Source organism: Ictidomys tridecemlineatus, chromosome 12 (genome assembly GCF_052094955.1).
Source record: "Ictidomys tridecemlineatus isolate mIctTri1 chromosome 12, mIctTri1.hap1, whole genome shotgun sequence".
NCBI classification, from domain to species: domain Eukaryota; kingdom Metazoa; phylum Chordata; class Mammalia; order Rodentia; family Sciuridae; genus Ictidomys; species Ictidomys tridecemlineatus.
Window position 1 is genome coordinate 47548741 of NC_135488.1, and position 18113 is coordinate 47566853.

Genomic DNA, 18113 nt, shown 5'->3' on the forward strand with positions numbered 1-18113 from the left:
ATCCTACTGTTTTTTTACTCTGAGAGTTTCTTAGACCCTGCATGACACCTGTGATTAAATTCACCTTGGAAAGAAGTTACTGTTATCTAGGGGACACTGTATGTTTTCATTAGTCCAGTTTAGCCTTCCTCAAAGCCACCGGGTGCTGCACAAAACATGAAAGTTTTGACTTGACACGTTAGTGAATAAAACTGAAATTAGCACAAATGGTTATTTAGAACTAAAAATAGCTCAGACTCTATCATTTCAATTTTTAAAACAAAAGGCATTTAAAATTGATCCTGAAACATGGCATTTAGTATCATTACACCCTGAGCACGTTTCGGCAGGATTGAAAATACTGAGTGGATATCCTGGAAGCTCTTATCACACACAGTAGACCACAGCACATTCAAAAATCTGTCCATCATTCGGTCGTCGCTATAGCAACAACCTAATTCCAGCTGGAGAGAACAGGATCACTGTGCTGGCTCCCAGGAATGGAAGTAGAAGCTTGCTTTCTCCCATTGTCCAGCTCTAAGCCGCCATTTCTGGGGACTGGGTAGGGTGGGGTGGAGGGCGTAATATCCTACCAGAAAATAGGGTTCTGGAGGACGTGAGCAGAGGGTATGTCCTTTGTTATGCCTCTTGCTTATTTGCTTAGAAGTTATGTGATAGCATCTGAGCAGATCGATGCCTTGTGATTCCTTTGGCCACTGCATGTTTTGACCAAGATCCCGTAGTAGGGAGAGCCACTTTGCATGATCTACATCTAACATTCACTCTTTCTCTGCTTCTGAGAAAGCTGTGACTATCTCGGAGCTGTCATCAGACCCCCAAAGGCTCCTAAGGCAGTTCTGATGCTACCAGTAGAAATTCCTGCTAACGCTGTCCAGATGGGAAGGGCTGATGGTGGTTTCCAGGCCGGAAATCTGCTCTGAGTGTTAGGATAGAGGCCCCTGTTGGCATGCGGGGTTCTACCCTGCTGTCCTCCCTGGTCCCAACATGTGGATTCAATTCTATAAGTCAGGAGGCTAGGACTGTGCTGTCTAGCAACCTATGCAAGAGCTCAGCGTCATAGACCTGAACACACCCAGGAGACTTCACGAGTTTCTCAGTGGATGAAGTCTTCCCTTGAAATGTGTCGATTTAAAAATGTCCAATAAGAGGCACAGACAACAGAAATCATTTTTTTATGATGTGCCTATGGGTGGTGATTATTTTTCTTTTCAATTTTCTACAACCATAACATTTAACTTCATAATGGAAAATAATGTTGTATTATTTAAATGATCTTAATTTTTAAGCTCTTCAACTTGAAATAATTTTGAATTTACAAAAAGTTCACCAAACTAGAACTAACCTCATCAAAAGTTGACATTTTATGTGAAGCCCAGAATAGTTATTAAAAACTTGTTTAATTATTTGGAATTCTACAGTAAGAAGGAACTTTTATCCCCTTCATCCATCTATCCATTGATCTATCTATCTATCTATCTATCTATCTATCTATCTATCTATCTATCTATCTACCTACCTACCTACCTATGCCTTGATCAACCTGTCCATCTACTAATCTAATTGTCTATCATGTGTCAGTCACTCATCGTCTACGTACCAGTATGCACTGTGAGCTGCACATGTTTCATTCTATGGATTAAAATCATTTCTGTAAGTATTTTATTATTCTGATGTGGCCTCTGTGCTCTTCTTTGACCATATCCTTGCTCTCTGGCATGTTACAGAAAAGAACATCTGGGTGCAATCTCTTTATAAAATATTGGAGAAAACTTTTTTTTGCTTACCATTTTTCTTGTTTTTAGAAATCATGCTTCACCATTGCAACTTTTATTTAAAAGTTATATTTACAATATATCATGTTTTTTGAAAAAAAAGCTTGTTTATTTCTTTTCTGTTTTTAAAACTAGTGTGCACATTGTGGAAACATTTTAAAATCCAGAAAGATACAAATAATAAACTCCTCATTATCAAGTGCTGCTCATTGTAGCTCTCCCCCCCCCCACTTATCCATAATTTTTTCTTTGGATTTTATATATTAAAATAAAAAACCCAGATTTACATAATCATCTACTTTTTAAATTAATGTATTTTAAAATACTTATATTATTAAGATATTTATAAAAAATTACCTAAAATGCTCTTTTTTGATTTTTTTCTTTTCATATTTGATTGTCAGTGGACCTTTATTTAATTTATTTGTACACATTACTTACAATTGAACCCAGTTCCTCACAAATGCAAGGCAAGTGCTCTACCAATGAGCTACATTAAATGCCCCTACCCCACCTAAAATGCTCTTTAATGGGTTTGTAACGGTAGATTGTACAGACTCTATGTCTTAGAAATTTTTGATGTTTCCAGGTTTTAATTTTATGTGTACTTGACAAGTATCTTTATACATATATATATCAGCTCAATCTGTTTATTACAGTTCACATTAGAAAATTTAAAAAACATTATATCTTTATTTTTTAAAGATTTTTTTTAAAAGATGGACACAATATCTTTATTTATTTTATTGATTTATTTTTTATGTGGTGCTGAGGATTGAACCCAGGACCTCACAAGTACAAGGCAAGTGCTCTACCGCTGAGCTATAACCCCAGCCCCTATTAAATTTTTATTAGTTTGCTTATTAGTGGTTTGTTTCAGTATCTTTAAAATATGAAGAAGGAACTTTCCAGAATGCTAAATAAATAATGACTAATTCTCAGTAGGCTGTCAAACACAGAACGTAGTCATTTCTTTAGCATGTGTTTACCAGGATGCCTATATAAATGCATATTTTGTGCCAGAGTTTGGATTTTATTTTATTTATTTTGGGGTGCCAGGGATTGAACTCAGGGGTACTCGACCACTGAGCCACATCCCCAGCCCTATTTTGTATTTTACTTAGAGACAGGGTCTCAGTGAGTTGCTTACGGCCTCACTTTTTATCCTCCTGCCTCAGCCTCCCAAGCTGCTGAAATTACAGGTGTGTGCCACTGATTTTAAATGTCCCCAAAGGCTATGTGTTGAAGACTCGTTTCCCACAGTGGCACTGTGGGGAGTGGTGAGGTCTCTAGGAAGCCGGGGTCCAGTGGAAGGTGCTGAAGTCGCAGGATCATTCTTGAAAAGAATCATCTCTCCTTCGCCTCTTCCCTCTTGCCGGGAGGTGAGCAGTGTTGCTGTGCCATGCACTCTTGGCCTGATGTGCTGCCTTGCCACAGGTCACAGAGCCAAGTGATCTTGAACCTCCCCCACTGAGAGCCTAAATAAACCTCTTCTATTTACGGGTTGATTAGCTAAGGTACAGTTATGGACAGCTGATGGTCACAATCGTTTACTGAATCACACCAAAATAATAGTTTTATATAAAACAGTAATCTTACTTTGGCCAGTACTATTATTGTTCATAAAATGAATTGGTAGCCTTGTGAATCTTATTTGTCACCCTTTCTTTTTCTCTTTTGAACTCTTCTCCTTCCGGTCTTCCTCCCTTTTCTCCTTTCTTCTTTTCCAGTTTTTTTTTTTTTTTTTAAGGAAGAAATCAGAATTCAATGAAGTATTTAAATCAAGGTCTTATAATTTTCTACAAACACCAAAAGCAAAATCCCCAAATATCTTTATTCCATTTCAAAATTTCCCTAATAACTTAAAAAAAAAAACTTATGTGTCTTACAGGCTATTACAAAAACAAACAACAAACAAACCAAACTAGAATTAACACACATGCCAGGGTTTCACCTTTGATTGTAGATATAGCTCCTGTGTTGAGTTTTAAACAAAAGCATGTCATTCAGCATGCATCTAACCAGTGTTTCATGTAACATGGAATAAGAGCAACATTTAACGTGATTCGACTACTTTACCCTGACTATGCTTACTGCTCAGACACACCCTGTAACATAGCTTGAGAAAAGTGAGAATTGTTTATAGTGATAGTTATTCAGCTTCACCATTACATCCTAGATCTAGTTTGTTCTGTTAGAAAATACTGAGCCTCAAGTCTTTAAAACAATCCTGACTTCTACTTATAGAGTAAGCACAAATTGTCAGCTTATGTTGAAAAAAAAAATAGACTGAATTTTTTTTTCTTTTAAAAAGATGATGAATAGCCAGTGATGAAGATCACCTTCCCCATTCACCCCTGGTACTGGGCATACTAGACATAGCTCCCTTTCTTGTCCTGCCCATAGCTATTCTCCTTCAATGTTTATAGTAGCTGCTCATCCTTGCTCTTTGGCTATCCATGCCATGTTTGATTGGAAATCACTGGAGTTTGGCTGTAATACTTGGTTGTATCCACTCACGCCGCTCTGGCCATTATAGCTGCCCCCATAACCATCACTCAGCGGTTGGCTGCCCAGGCCACCATAATTGGACTGGTTTGGCAAACCCACCCATGCCACGATCATTTGGCTACCATACGCACCACTGCTTGCTGTATTGCACTTTGCTTTGTCTTTTGACATCTCTACAGAGCATGTTCATGAGTTGCAAACTTGACTTCTGCTTCACCTGTCTCTCTACCCTCAGGACCAACCTCAATTAGTGCTGTCATAGGTTTTGGCAGTGGGGGAGGGGAAGATACATGCCATTCTAAGTAACTCTAACAAAATCCCCACATATGGACAAAATGTTCCCTCGCTCTGAAAAAATAGTAATGGAAGCCCCTTTCAAATCTCTTAGTTGTAATTAAGCCATTATAATCACCGTAGCCTCCAGAGCCTCCACCATGAACACCAGGCCTCATTCTCTCAAAGCCAGCTCCTCTGTTGATGCTGTCATACCTCGGCCAGCCCCACGTTTGTCCTGCAGATCTGGCTGCTGAATGGAATGAGCTTCTGCAGTGGATCATGAGTTCTACCTTCAGCTCACTTGCTCTTAAAGATTTCACTAGCCACATGCCCTGCGCTTTTTCAACTATTTTCTGTGAAAATATTTAACTAGTTTCTGATGAAGCAAACTGCATGTAGCCCTGCCCCATATTCCTCCCTCGGAAGTGCACTGGCCATGTTATCCCATTTGGCAGGATTTTCAACCCTGAGGAGGACTGGTCACTCTCTGTCTTGCTACACCCAATCAGGAGTCCTCCACGCTGTACAAAGCCATCATTGGCCATGTTGGGACTACTTGGACCAATATATTTCAACACCCAGTCCACCTCAATATGATTTTACTTGAAACTCCAACTAATCTGTGTCCCACGATTTATCTTTCCTTTCAGACTATTTGATTTAATCTTCTAATTCAAGATCAACAAATGGTTAACCCCGCAGTCTGCCTTCTCTGGTGTAGATGAAACAGATACCTTGAGCCCCATTTTGAATTTAACTATCTGAAAAAAAGAATAGAAAAAAAAAACAAAAACAAATGAAAACCCCAAACTTTTGCGCTTGATCAGTGAAATAAGTTCTGGTAAGTCTTCACTATGAATTCATCCACTCCTTCGGTACCCAACATCATCATCTCTTCAAGGTCCTGGTATAGAAACAGACTACACATAGGACCTCAGTGTGGCCTAGAAGAAAACTCTTTATTCTTCTAGCACTGTGGATCCGAGGCGCTACCATTTACCCTATAGGCTTACGGTGCTGGTAGGGTGTTGGGGTTTTTAGCCCCCCCATCTCCCCCCATTTCTTCTTGAACTGCGGGAGAGTTGGGGAAAGCATGCCCCAATCAGGACCAGCCAAGAAAGGCAAAGGTCGACTGGTCACCTGCACCTAGCCCTCCCTTCTCGGAGGACGATCAGATGTGCCACGGAGACCAGTCAAAGCAGGAGTTCGTTTATTGAGGAAGTACACACAGCTAATATAATGCGCAGGAGCCAATCGGGATAAAGGTCAGAGGGGTGGAGCGAGTCCACGTGTACACCCATCCCGTAGTCTGTAAGGGAAGGCACGAGCTGTCCACGAGGGCGGGAGAGTCCTGGACCTATCCTGGAGGTGGTCGGCCTTTTCCGTCACCACCCACAGCACCGCCTCCTGGCTGATCCTCAGGTGCTATCTTAGCCTCGTGTGCTGCCCCAAGACCGGGAAGCGGGTAGCAAGTTAGCAAGTTAGGTTTCCTCCTTTCTGACGCAACATGCCCCTCATGTCACATCATGCCCTACAGTAGGGTTCTAATACCTCTCCTTTGAGGTGAAGAAGAATGTTAACAGACCCCAATATAAATAATATACACCCCCAAAACAAATGTTTGCTATTAAGATGTTTATAGTTTGGTCACAAGGTAAAGAAATGGTGAATTCAATTATTCTCTACAATGTAATCAGTAGGTTTATAAAAGGGTTTACAGTTTCTGATGGTGGACAAAGAGCCAGATTGAAGAGTAGGATGGTATGCTGAGGAGGTAGGAGGTGAGGATATAGAGTTATTATATCTTAGGAAGTGTGAAAGAGGAATCTAGAGAGGAAGATTTGTAGCAGGAGAGGAGAAAGGAAGTAATTTTGGGTAGACAAGTGGGAAGACAGTAAAGTACATAAAACAAAAACACATATACATTAAGAAAAAATTTAAAAAAGTTAAAATAGTAGAAATTGGTGGAAAAAAGAAAAAAATTAAAAGAGAAAAAACAAACAAACAAAGAATATGCAACACAACTGTAATATACTATTCAGATGTCCAGTCCTCAGAATCCTAATTCATGCTAAGTACTTGGTTTCACATATGTTGGGGATGTGAGGGTGGGAGAATAGAAAGAGAGAAGAAGGAAAAATAATCTTGAAGGAAGAAACAAGGCTTGTTTTGGTTGGAGATCAGTGTCTTTTCTGCTTCCATTCTCATGCAACAGGTGGGGTTGTCTGTTGTTAGCTGGTATCTCTGCCCTCAGGATGGTGAAGGTAACCAGGGTGTCACGGGTCGGGGTAGCCGCTGCTGGAGAGAGGGGAGAATTAGAAACTGGTAGCTGGCTAGCCAGAGTTCCACACTGGGAGTTGCCCCCACTGAAGATGGTTATGAAGGTGACCCACGATGGAGGCACCTGCTTTCAGTGACGGGCTGTTGGGTCTGGTAGGGGGGGCCAGGCGATGGTGTTGGATGATGGGTTCAGAGAGGAGTTCTGTGGCGTGCAGTGTGTGGCTGTGGGGTGACTTCAGAGCCCGGGTGAGGTTCTCAGGTGCAGGCAGGCTACTGCACACAGGGGACTATCTCTGTGGCTGCAGAGTCCCGATAAGGCTGCAACTGGGGGAGCCCCACATTGGTAGAGGGGTTCCACACAGCAATGGCAGCCAGAGTTCCTGCCTGTGGGAAGCTTCCAGGTGTCCTGTGTGGCAGTGGATCACATGATTTCGGCTTGGATGGGTGGCCCAAAGTTCCGCATGGTGCTGATGCTGATGGTCCCACTCGGGTACCCAGTAATCCTGGGTGGGCAAGAAGTTGGGAGACCTCCTCTGACCCTGAGGTCTGGAGCCCTGGACGGGCATGGTGGACGTGATTCCTGCGCTGGAGCAGGAATATGGCTCACAGAGAAGCACTGTTCTCACTACTTGAGTCCTGGTCAAGGAGCGACACAGAATGCTGCCTCCCTGTGGCCCGCCATCTTGGATTCTGCACCAAAAACTCTTCATTCTTGGTAGATTTCTCCATGGTCAGAAATTGTTTCATGGTTATTAAGATATTCCTGAAAATTCCATAGGTATTAAGTTCAGAGGATTAATGGACTTGTTCAGGAGCAGTAAATTTATGAAGAGTAAGTTCTAAAGCTGGGAGTTTGGTCTTTAGAAAATAGGCAAATGAGCTAGGCTTTGGTACCCATAGTTGAAACCAAGTTACATAAAATCTCGTGTTTAAAGGAGTGGAATGAAGTCTGACTATTATAACATTGTTTTTTGTTTGTTTGTTTGTTTTGGTTTGGTTTTTGGTACCAGGGGCACTATAACACTGAGCTACATCCCCAGCCTATTTATTTATTTATATATTTGGTTTCCAGGATTGAACTCAGGGGCATTCGACCTTTCAGCCACATCCCCAGCCCTTTTATTTTTTATTTTGAGGTGGGGTCTCACTAAGTTGCTTAGGGCCTTGTTAAATTACTGAGGCTGGCCTTGAACTTGCTAACTTTCTGCATCAACCTCCTAAGTCCCTGGGATTACAGGTTGTGCCACTATTCCCAGCTGAATACCATGAGAATTTTAAAGAAAGATAGAGTGATATATGGGTTGCGTATTTCTGGATGGCTTCCTGGAAGCAGTTGAACTTACACTATCCCTGAAAAACAACTCAACTCTTCACAGGCAACATTGTCACTAAAAGTAACAAAGTTGCCATTAAAAGTATAAAAGCAAGACTTAAAGAACATTACCCTCACTATTCCCTATAACAGAGATATCATGAATAGGGAATAGTGAGGGTAATGTTGAAGAGTTTCCTAAGTAATGAGCCTAGTAAAAATAATCTCCTATGACTTATTCTCTAAACAATCGTCCTTAGACATGAAGAACCATCTCATAAGATATATGAGCCAGAACCAAGTGTCAAGTCCTGAGTTCAAGTCAAAGTTTCCTTCCATTTTTATTCTAACAATGAAAAATCAATAAGACCTGAACTGGAGATGTAGCTCAGTGGTAGAGCATGTGCTTAGCATGTACTAGGTCTGAGTTCAATCCCCAGGACCAAACAGCAACAATAGATCAATAATACTGAATTATAAAGAGACTATAAGCCAGGCATGGTGGGCATGCCTGTAATCCTAGTAGGTTGGGAGGCTGAGGCAGGAGGATCACGAGTTCAAAGCCAGCCTTAGCAAAAGCAAGGTGCTAAGCAACTCAGTGAGATCCTGTTTCTAAATAAAATACAAAAAATAGGGCTGGGATGTGGCTCAGTGGTAAGTGCCCTTGAGTTCAATCCTGGGTACTGCCCCCATACACACAAAAAGAGAGACTAGGTATCAGATATTGTCATATGAATCTTAGAAATGTGATTGGTTACGTAGATACTGTTAATAGTGTATCATCATTCATTCCTGATGAATTAATGCTTATTTTCTCTACATTTTTACTTCTTAAAATGCATATTATTGGGAGGAAGCCACCTGTAAATTTTTTTTATAATAACACATCCTATGTTCTGAAAATGGACACATGAAACTGATAGTTTGTGAAACCCAATGATCATGCACCTAAATACGCTTACGGGCCATTGCTCTGACAAATATTGCTGAGGCAAAAATAGATGCAGGCTGAGGGCTGAGTGATGGAAGTCCTATGTCACACTCAAATGCTCTCACTCCCCCACAGAATGTGTCTTGGTGTTAACTTTATGCAGCCATACGGCAAAGTGGATGAAGATCCAATCTTCTTGCACGCCTCTGAGAAAGTCATGTATATCTAAAAGGAACAAATTTAAAAAAAAGAAAAAGCCAAGTCGCTTGTCTGCCAGGGAAAGGGCTGAAGATGCCACTCCTCTCTGGACCTCAGAATTCTTTCCCTGGGCACGAGGGTGGATGGGAAATTCAAAGTTGATGAATCCCGTAAGAGTGTGTAAAGAGTTTGTTAAGTTCAGTGGGTGTGGTGATGGGGAGGGGAACAAGTCTGATTCACCAAGTCGTGTACAGAGTCATGGTCTCTACGAACACATTCCCGAAGACAAGACTTTAAGTACAAGGTGTCACTCCTGTTTTCCCTGCTGTAAAGATGTTATCCTGTTTCTGAACTCTAAGTAGGAGCATCCACGGACACACGGTCTGACAAAACACTTTGCTTCAGTCTGTTTTCATTGTAGCTCTCTGATGAAGTCTTAGACAGAGGATGGACGTGGCATTCCTTGTCCTCCTTCCTCTCAGCCTGTGGTCCTCCCCAGCTCCTGGGCACAATTCCTGAGATAGTATGGTTAGTGTGGCTTCTGCCCTTCAGTTAGTTACAGCCAGGGATAAAGTTCATATGAACTCATCATTCCATTCAATGGTGCTTAGTGAACAGATGTGTGTGTGTGTGTGTGTGTGTGTGTGTGTGTGTGTGTGTGTGTGTGTAGCAAATTCTTAAAGGTCAAAAAGAATCTGTTAAAAGATGTTTCTTCCTTCGCACAGTTATGTCAGCTTTGATTTATATACATTTTTACTTACAGATGATTCATGAGAGTCAGACTTCAAATTTGAAACATTTGACATTTTTCTTTCTAGTATTTCTACTGATATCACTCCTTTTAGGATCATAAGTCCTGGAAATAAGGTGATTTTGAAGAGTCTACCATGAAGTTTCCAAGCCAGATATTTAGCAACCAGAGGACTCACCTGTGAGGTAGATCTGTTTGCTGAGGAGTTGACTAGGCCCTCCCATCAGACAGGCCTGGGGATAAGAGAGAGGTGCTGGACAGCCTTCAAGGTGAGTCCTGATTGGAATTACAGAAATACTAAATGAATGCAAGGTGATGGTTTGATGGACAGGTCACCCTAGGACTTGTCTGCAGAGATCTGGGTTAAGGCAACAGATCAGACACATTTCAGGACACTGTGGGGTCAGTCCTGATGGACTTGAAGACAGGCAGTGCTGGCTCTGCAGGCTGAGACGCTCCACAGAGCTGGTAGAAACTGACAAGTGCTAGAGAATTCCTATTTGTCATTCTGAGCAGAAACCAAAGAGAAGATGAGCCTTGGCACACCCCCAGAACCTTCTCCTCGTCTATAATCAGATCCTCCTGAGAAAAATCATATCAGAGGCAGATGACCCATCTCTTGGCCTGATTCCCACTGGCTTCTTGTAAAGATGCAGAAGGACAACTCCAAAGAGCACTTTTGTGTGTGTGTGAACAAATGGTGCTCCAGTAGAACAGAGATGGACAGTGAGGATTGTGGGTCCATTCACAGAATGTCTTAGGATATCACTTGACTCAATAACTGTTCTTAGTTCAAGTGTGTAGATAACTTTTTGAACTCAAGTTTGAACTTGAACACTTAAGCGCATGCCTGGAATCACAGGATTTCTGTTAATTTAAGGTCCTGGTTCTGTGAAAACATAGGATACTGTCGTGGAGATACTGTCGTGAGTGGATTCTGTGGTCAGCACTCAAGACCTGTGTGCTTATTCCTGAGTGCTGGATTCTGGTAGCTCACAGTTCAGTTCCTAGTGTGTTTTCTGTTGATGAAACAGAATGCTTGAGGCTGGAAAATTTATAAAGGAATGAGGTTTATTTTGGCTCATGGTTGGGAGGCTGGGAAGTCCAAGTTCATTGGGTAAGGGCTTTGGGCTACCTCAACGCATGATGGAAAGCAGAAGGGCAAGTGGCGCATGAGGGAAAGAAACAAAGGTGAGGGGTGGACTGACTTTTATAACACCCTATTCTCTTGATAAAGAATCTGGTTCCATGAGACTGAGAACTAATATCAGAAAGGCACTACTTCATGCAGGAGGGTACCTGCCCAAGCCCCAAATACCTCCCACTGAGTCCCTGAGTTTTGCGGGGGGACAGAGCACATTCAAACCATAGCAGTTCCTCTCTGGGAATTGACTCAGTGAAGAGATTCACTTCACTTGAAGGAGCCACAGTGATCAACTAGAGTGGGAGATGGCTGTCAGAGCTTTTGCTTAAGAGTTGTGGATGTTCCGTGTCAACTGTGCTGCAGCTCAGCCTCTTCTTTTGCCTGTTCTTGCTTGCCTACCTCACCACAGGAGTTGTTCCTGTAGTTAGGCCTCTATAAACCTCTTGCACACGGAACCAAAGTCTATTCTCAGGGACCCCCGCCTGCCACAGACGCTCTAAGATCCAACTGTGGAAAATAGGAGGCAGTCGTCCAATTGTAAGGCTGGTGGGCTCGGCTTTGTTGCAATACGAGGCTGTTCTGGCCTTCCAGGAATTGTCCAGGGGAGTGATTCTCAAGCAAGGGCAAATTTGTCCTCCAAGGGACATTTGGCAATGCCCGGAGATATTTTTCCTGCTCATAACTGATAGATGAGAGGGGAAAGTATTGACATTTAGTGCCTAGAAGCCGAGAATGCTGCTAAGTATCCCAAGATACAGGGCAGTTCTCTACAACCAAAAATATTATCAAAATGCCCATAGTGCCAAGATTAAGAAGCCTTGGTCCAAGGAATTCCAATGAAACGATTCGCAGCAGAATGTTTCTAGGTAAAAGAAGGTCAGAAGTCCTCAGAGATCGTGTGGCAGGACCTTCTGGGTCTCTTTCTAAGACACGTGTGGCTGGGCCCACCCCCAGAGTTTCTGATTCAGTAGGTCTAGGGACGATAAGCTGCAAGAGCAAGTCCCCGTTGGCGTTGGCATTGTTGTTCTGGGCACCCCACTTTGGGAACTGCGAAGGGAGGCAGTCTTATTCCTGAAGGGGTCCAACACTAGGCTTTGTTCTCTCTCATCAGATATTGTTTTATTGGGTTATTGTTTCCTAACTATAGTCCCAAGATAAAAGGGTGAGCCCAGTCATCTTGGATAGGAGCGGGGTGTCTGGAGAGCAGCCCGTGGGTTCCCTGGGTTGTCAGATTGTCTGCAACCGGGGAGACAGCAGCAGCCACAGTACCAAGACACCAAAGGGCATCCGTTTACCGTCCCAATAAAGAGAAAGAATGGGAGCAGCTCCAACAGGTGGTTTTTCTCCCAATACCTTTCCCCAGGGAGGGGTAAGTCTTGAGGAGATGGGGTGCCATCGGCCAAGTGACAGGTCACCGGTGAGTAGCATAATGGGGACTCCGATACCTGGTCCTGGTCTCAGGAGGCTGCATGCAAGTCGGGGGTGGAGACTCCTGGAGCCAGCACTGTCGGAGACGCCCTGGACCAGGCCTGTCCTCTGCCCTCCTGGAGCTCTGCCGTGCAGCTTGGGCTGCGGAACTGTGAGAAATGGGGGAGAAGCCAGGACAGGGTGCCTGTGGCCTGGAGATCTTCGCCTCTCCCAGGGGACACCAGAGCAAGGCTCGCTGAGGGGAGGACTTTGAGTCAAGACCTGAAGGAAGTGAGTCATCGTGCAGACCAATGAGAGAGCCAACTCTCTGGTCCAGCTAGCACAGAGAGAGGGGCCAGCGTGAGACAGGAGGACGGGAGAAGTCAGCACTGGCCATCATGGAGGCTTGGGGTCATGGTGGAGACCTCTGTTTCTGTTCTGAGTGAGGTGGAGATTGGCTGTAGGGGTTTTGGCCTGGTTCATATCGTAACTGAATCGCTCTGAGAATCAATGAAGGGATGGAGGGAGGAGACATGGGAGGAGGCTACTTGTGGCTTCCCCCTCCGTGGGGAGGGGCGGAACTGGCTCAGGGGGAGGCAGCAGTGCGGGTGTAGGAGCGCCGTGAAAGCCGTCTCACCTCCTAGTGTTCCCAGGGCCGACCTGTCCAAGTGGCCTGCTTTAGCCTTGGCGGACAAGTGAAAGGTCAGAGAGACTCCTTAGGCAGCCCGTGGTTTTAAGATCTATTACCTCGGCTTGGATTTTCCAGAGGCAGATCCCCGAGAGGAGGGTTCACGTGAAGGTGATTGATTGGGGAGTATTTCGGGAACTCCCAGCAGTGGAAGGTGGGGATTTTCCCATTCAGTCCAGGACTCAGAGGTTTCTGGAATGTGAGACGCTCAGTGTGAAAATCAGGACGGTCCTGGCAAGCGGTGGCTGGTCACCCAGCTGAGAGAAGGGCAGGAGAGCAACCAACATGTGCCACTAACAAGGTCTATGGGACGGTGGCTGGCTTGGCCCTGCGGGATGAAGAGGCTGCTTATTGATTTGTGTATCTGGGGTACCTGCCGGGAATCGAACCCAGGGGCACTCAACCTCTGAGGCACATCCCCAGTTCCTTTTATATCTCATTTAGAGACAGGGACTTGCTACGTTGCTTTGGGCCTCACTAAATTGCTGAGGCTGGCTTTGATCTCATGACCCTCCTGCCTCAGTCTCCACAGCGGCTGGGGTCAGGGTTGTGTGTCACCGAGCCCAACAAGAGGCTGGTTATTTATGCTTCTGGAACCCTCAGTCTTTCTGAGGAGCTGTTCTCCAAATTCCCAGGTTCTTTGACTTTCCCTCCAAGGGCAAAGTGAGTCTGGTGGCCCCTAAGGCAGCCGCTCCTGGGAGGACAGAGGCCAGCCGTGGAGGGAGAGGCAGGGGAAGGTAACACTAAAGGGACAGGCTGCTTCTGCTGCAAATCTCCATCGATTCTTCACACTGGAAACTCTAGGATGAAAACACAGAAGGCTTCTGAGCATTTCTCTCAGACTCTAAGAAACCCTATGATGCTGTTCTCTGCACTAAGTGCTGGATACAGCTGCCACCTGGGACTCTCATCAACAGACGAGAACAGGTAGCTGGTGGGATGTTGCTCAGAGCCTCTGCAGTGGGGAGCTCCTGCTGGCAGAGGGGAGGAGCACAGCCGGGTGGGATCTGTCGATAGCAAACAAGGAGTCCCAAGGATAGAAGTCTCGGGTAAACTTCCAGTTGAAACCCAGAGGGCACCATGTCATCGGAACCGATGCTCTTTACAAGGCCGTCAGGAGTCCTACTGGTGTTTCCAGCTATGACAGCCATTTATCATCAGCTAACCAGTTTTGCACCACGTGCGCCAAGATTCATTTGATGCCCCTAGGAGGAGTGAAATGATGTGTGTGGAAGGTAGATTAATTAATGCAATTTGCTCCTAGTGTCACAGTAATTCACAAATCTATCGCACCTCTCTTTCCGAGGGCAGTGATCAGCTAGCTACCTTCCTAACAAAGTATAATTTGCTTCCTTAATCGATAAAGGGCAATTATATGAATTTGAGTATAAACAACTGGAAAATGAGGATCATTATGGCCCTAGTATGTCTTTGTAAATCAAGACATTTACAGAAGGAAGGAAGAAAGGAAGAGTCATGGGCACAGCAAGGGAACCAATACCCACGGGAGATGTGATCTTGTGATGTGAACCAGATTGGTGATTGGCAGGTGTAGAAAGCTGATTAATACAGGTTACTATAAAAAAGAACCACATGCACTTTAAGCATTTCATTTTACATTAAAACATGGAGATGCACTTACCTTTGCCCATTTTTTTTAAAATAAAAGGCCAATGCCTTTTCTTGGTGACATATGGTTCCATGTTTTCCTTCTTGCATAAGATGCACCCTTAATGTGTCCTCCCAATTCTTGTTTCTCTTTCAAGTGGGGTGAGAAATTGAAGTTGCTTGGGAACAGTCTTCTTGAGAAAATTTCTAGGGATTTCCCTCCCCTCTCAATCTTCTCCTATGGTTTCATCCAAATTAGAGAGCCATAATTGAAAACTCACCTTTTTCATGTCTTTTCAAAGCATAGAATTTAGCTGTCACAGAAAACACATTTTTTTTGCCTGCACATTTTTCTGATGTATATAGTTTTTAATTAAATTATACTGCAGCAATGACAAGGAGCATTAGCATATCTGGAGATAATCACTAACACAATCGGGGAAGAGCAGTTCTGTGGACTTCCTGATGAGCAGGCAGCAAAGTCAGCAGGAACTACAGAGGGCTGGGAAGTGGCAGTTAATCCCCTGCAACAGTTAATCCAACCCATCAGCAAAATGAAGGAATTCAAGGCCTTTACAGTGAAATTCAATATGGTAGAACATAAAGTTCAGAGACGGTACAAATTGATGATAAAGAACAGGGTAGTCAGCAGGCGAATGACCTTGCCTGTTTAGATGTCTGAATTTTGTCCTGGCAGCTATTAAAAATAGATCTGGTTAGATTGCCCGGGAGTAGACTCATGAGAGGCAGGCATGGAGAACGTCTCTTGAGGGCTGCTTTAGAGGACCAGTATTTGTTGGGGATTGAAGGGAGAACTTAAACTGAAGCCACAGTTCATCTCAGAGGATCTATGGATCCAGGAGTCACACTTTAACACCAAACTCCTGACTTTTACACTGGCCAGTGGTTAGAGGATGCTGCCCTCAAGCAGGGGCAGTTATGTTGGGTGGTACGATGACTATTTCAGGTGTTTGTTCTTGTTTTCTGGCAAAGAGTTTCAAACTCTTGGAATTAGGAATCAATAGTGCATGTGTCAATGTCATCGAAACTGATTCTCTTTGCAACACCGTCAGGAATACTACTGGTGTTTCCAGCTATGACAGCAATTTATCATCAGCTAACCAGTTTTGCACAACGTGTGCCAAAATTTATTTGATGCCTCTAAAAAAGATAGGAATGATAGGAAAGTCTTGTTATGCTAATGAAGTGATTCTTGGTGGTCCCCCAGACAGCTTCAGGATGGGTGCTAGTCACCTGAAAATCCAGTTGTCTTAATCCATCTATCTTGTGTTGCTGTAATGAAATACTTGAGACTGGGAATTTGGTACAGAAAAAAAGTTTATTTAGTTGATAATGCTAGAATATCAAGAATATAATGCTGATATCAGCCCTGGTGAGAGTCTCATCTGAGGATAACATCCATATGGCCGATGTGCCATGTGGATGCCAGAGAGAGAGAGGAAGCAAGAGACCAAGAAGACCCCTGGCTCACGTTTTTTTTTTTTTTTTTTAAATTTTTTATAATTAGCTGCCCTTGGGTGCTCATCCACTCCTGGGAGAACTTCTGAGTGACCAGTATTAATCCCTCCAAAATGGTAGTGATGCTTTTATCACATCCTACTAGGTGCCACCTCCTAACGATCCCCACAACTTTCAGCATCTTTACACGGTTCTAGAGGCACCCAGCATTCAGCACATACACCATATCCACATCATAGCACCAACTGTGTGATTAGAGGCTTAGAACATGGGGCCAGCCCCATCTCCAGGGAGGAGAGAGGGACTGAGCTTGAACTCACACAAATGACAAACAATTCAGTCGATCACACCCACATGATAAACCCCAGCTTTCTGGTTCCCGAACACTTCAAGTGCTGAGAGAGTAGTACGCCCGTCCAAGAGGACAGGGCAGGAGAGCTCTGTGTTCTTGCTTGCCATTCATCTCGCCACATGTGATTTTTCTTTGGATTTCTTTGTCTTCCATCTTTTTTTTTTTTTTTCCCTTCTAGGCGCCAATAACCAGCCAAGCTCTCTGGCACCTCCTAGGTGTTTATGCACATTCTTACCTTAAGCTACTCTCTTTCCCCACAGAGCTATCCCTACGCTCTGGCCCTTGGGAGGGGTTTCCCTTACTTTCCCCTTCCAGAACCTCTCTCAGTGGAAACGGAGTCCTAGCGGTCAGTTTCTTACTCATTCTCACAGATGGAATGAATTCATCCATAAAACAAAACTGACCCTCTCCTGCTGTGTGAGTCATATGGAATATTCTATGTGGCCGTAACTTTGAGCTGGAGGATATGCATCAGTGCAACAGGGGTGGTCACACCGGGGTTGGGAACGCTTCTTCATGCAGATTATTTGTATCTTCTAGCCCCGCCTAGGCCTGAACCCACAAGTATCACTTTCATTTTACGAGGGTTCTTCTGCTGTGCCCTGATATGATGACTTTGGGAGTCTTACAGGACCCAGGTCATTTTGGAAAGTTTTCTATCTGCAGTGTCACTTGGTTCCCATGTTTGGGCACCTCTTTCCCTAACACCGTTACCTTTAAGGACCACTGCCCGTCTGGAAGATTATGGGGCAGGATTTCTTGCTCTTCAGTTTGGACTTCCTGCTTGGGCCCCTGTGAAAGCAGACAACATTTTTGTGTTACCATGTGTGATTGTGGTAATTTTATGGGTCCATGTGGCTGGGCCATGATGCCCAGATACTTGGTCAAAGGTAATTTTGAATGTCTATGAGCATTTTATTTTAGGATGAGAGTGAAGTGTTTCAAGCAGATCTCCTTACATAATATGGGTGGTCTCATCCAATCATGTGAAGGTTTACATAGAACAAAGACTGAACTGCCTCAGGCAAGAAGGAATTCTACCATTACAGTCTTCAGACTTGAACTGGAGCGTCAGGCTTTCTCTGGGTCTGGAGCCTGCATGCTTACCAGGCTCCATTATCACAGGAGCCAATTCCTTAAAACAACTCTCTCTTCACACACACACACACACACACACACACACACACACACGATTCTGTTTATCTGAAGAACCTTGACTGTACACCTGGTCAGTGAGTTGAACCCATGTATGGCCATTCTCAAGGCCTGAAGGGGCTCCCTAAGCATTGAGCTTCCTGTCTTCTGAGAAGAAGTATGAGATGCAGCAATTTCCATCTACCATGAGGGGCTCAGCATGTCCAGACAGACTATATTACTAAGGTGCTGAGCCCCTGAATCTTCATG

At 44.0% G+C, this 18113-nt stretch overlaps 1 pseudogene; it reads right to left on the reverse strand.

Annotated features, from left to right (window-relative positions):
- Positions 1–4591: 4591 nt before the first annotated feature.
- On the reverse strand, positions 4592–14421 carry LOC144368941 (heterogeneous nuclear ribonucleoprotein H-like; annotated as a pseudogene).
- Between the last annotated feature and the right edge of the window lie 3692 nt (positions 14422–18113).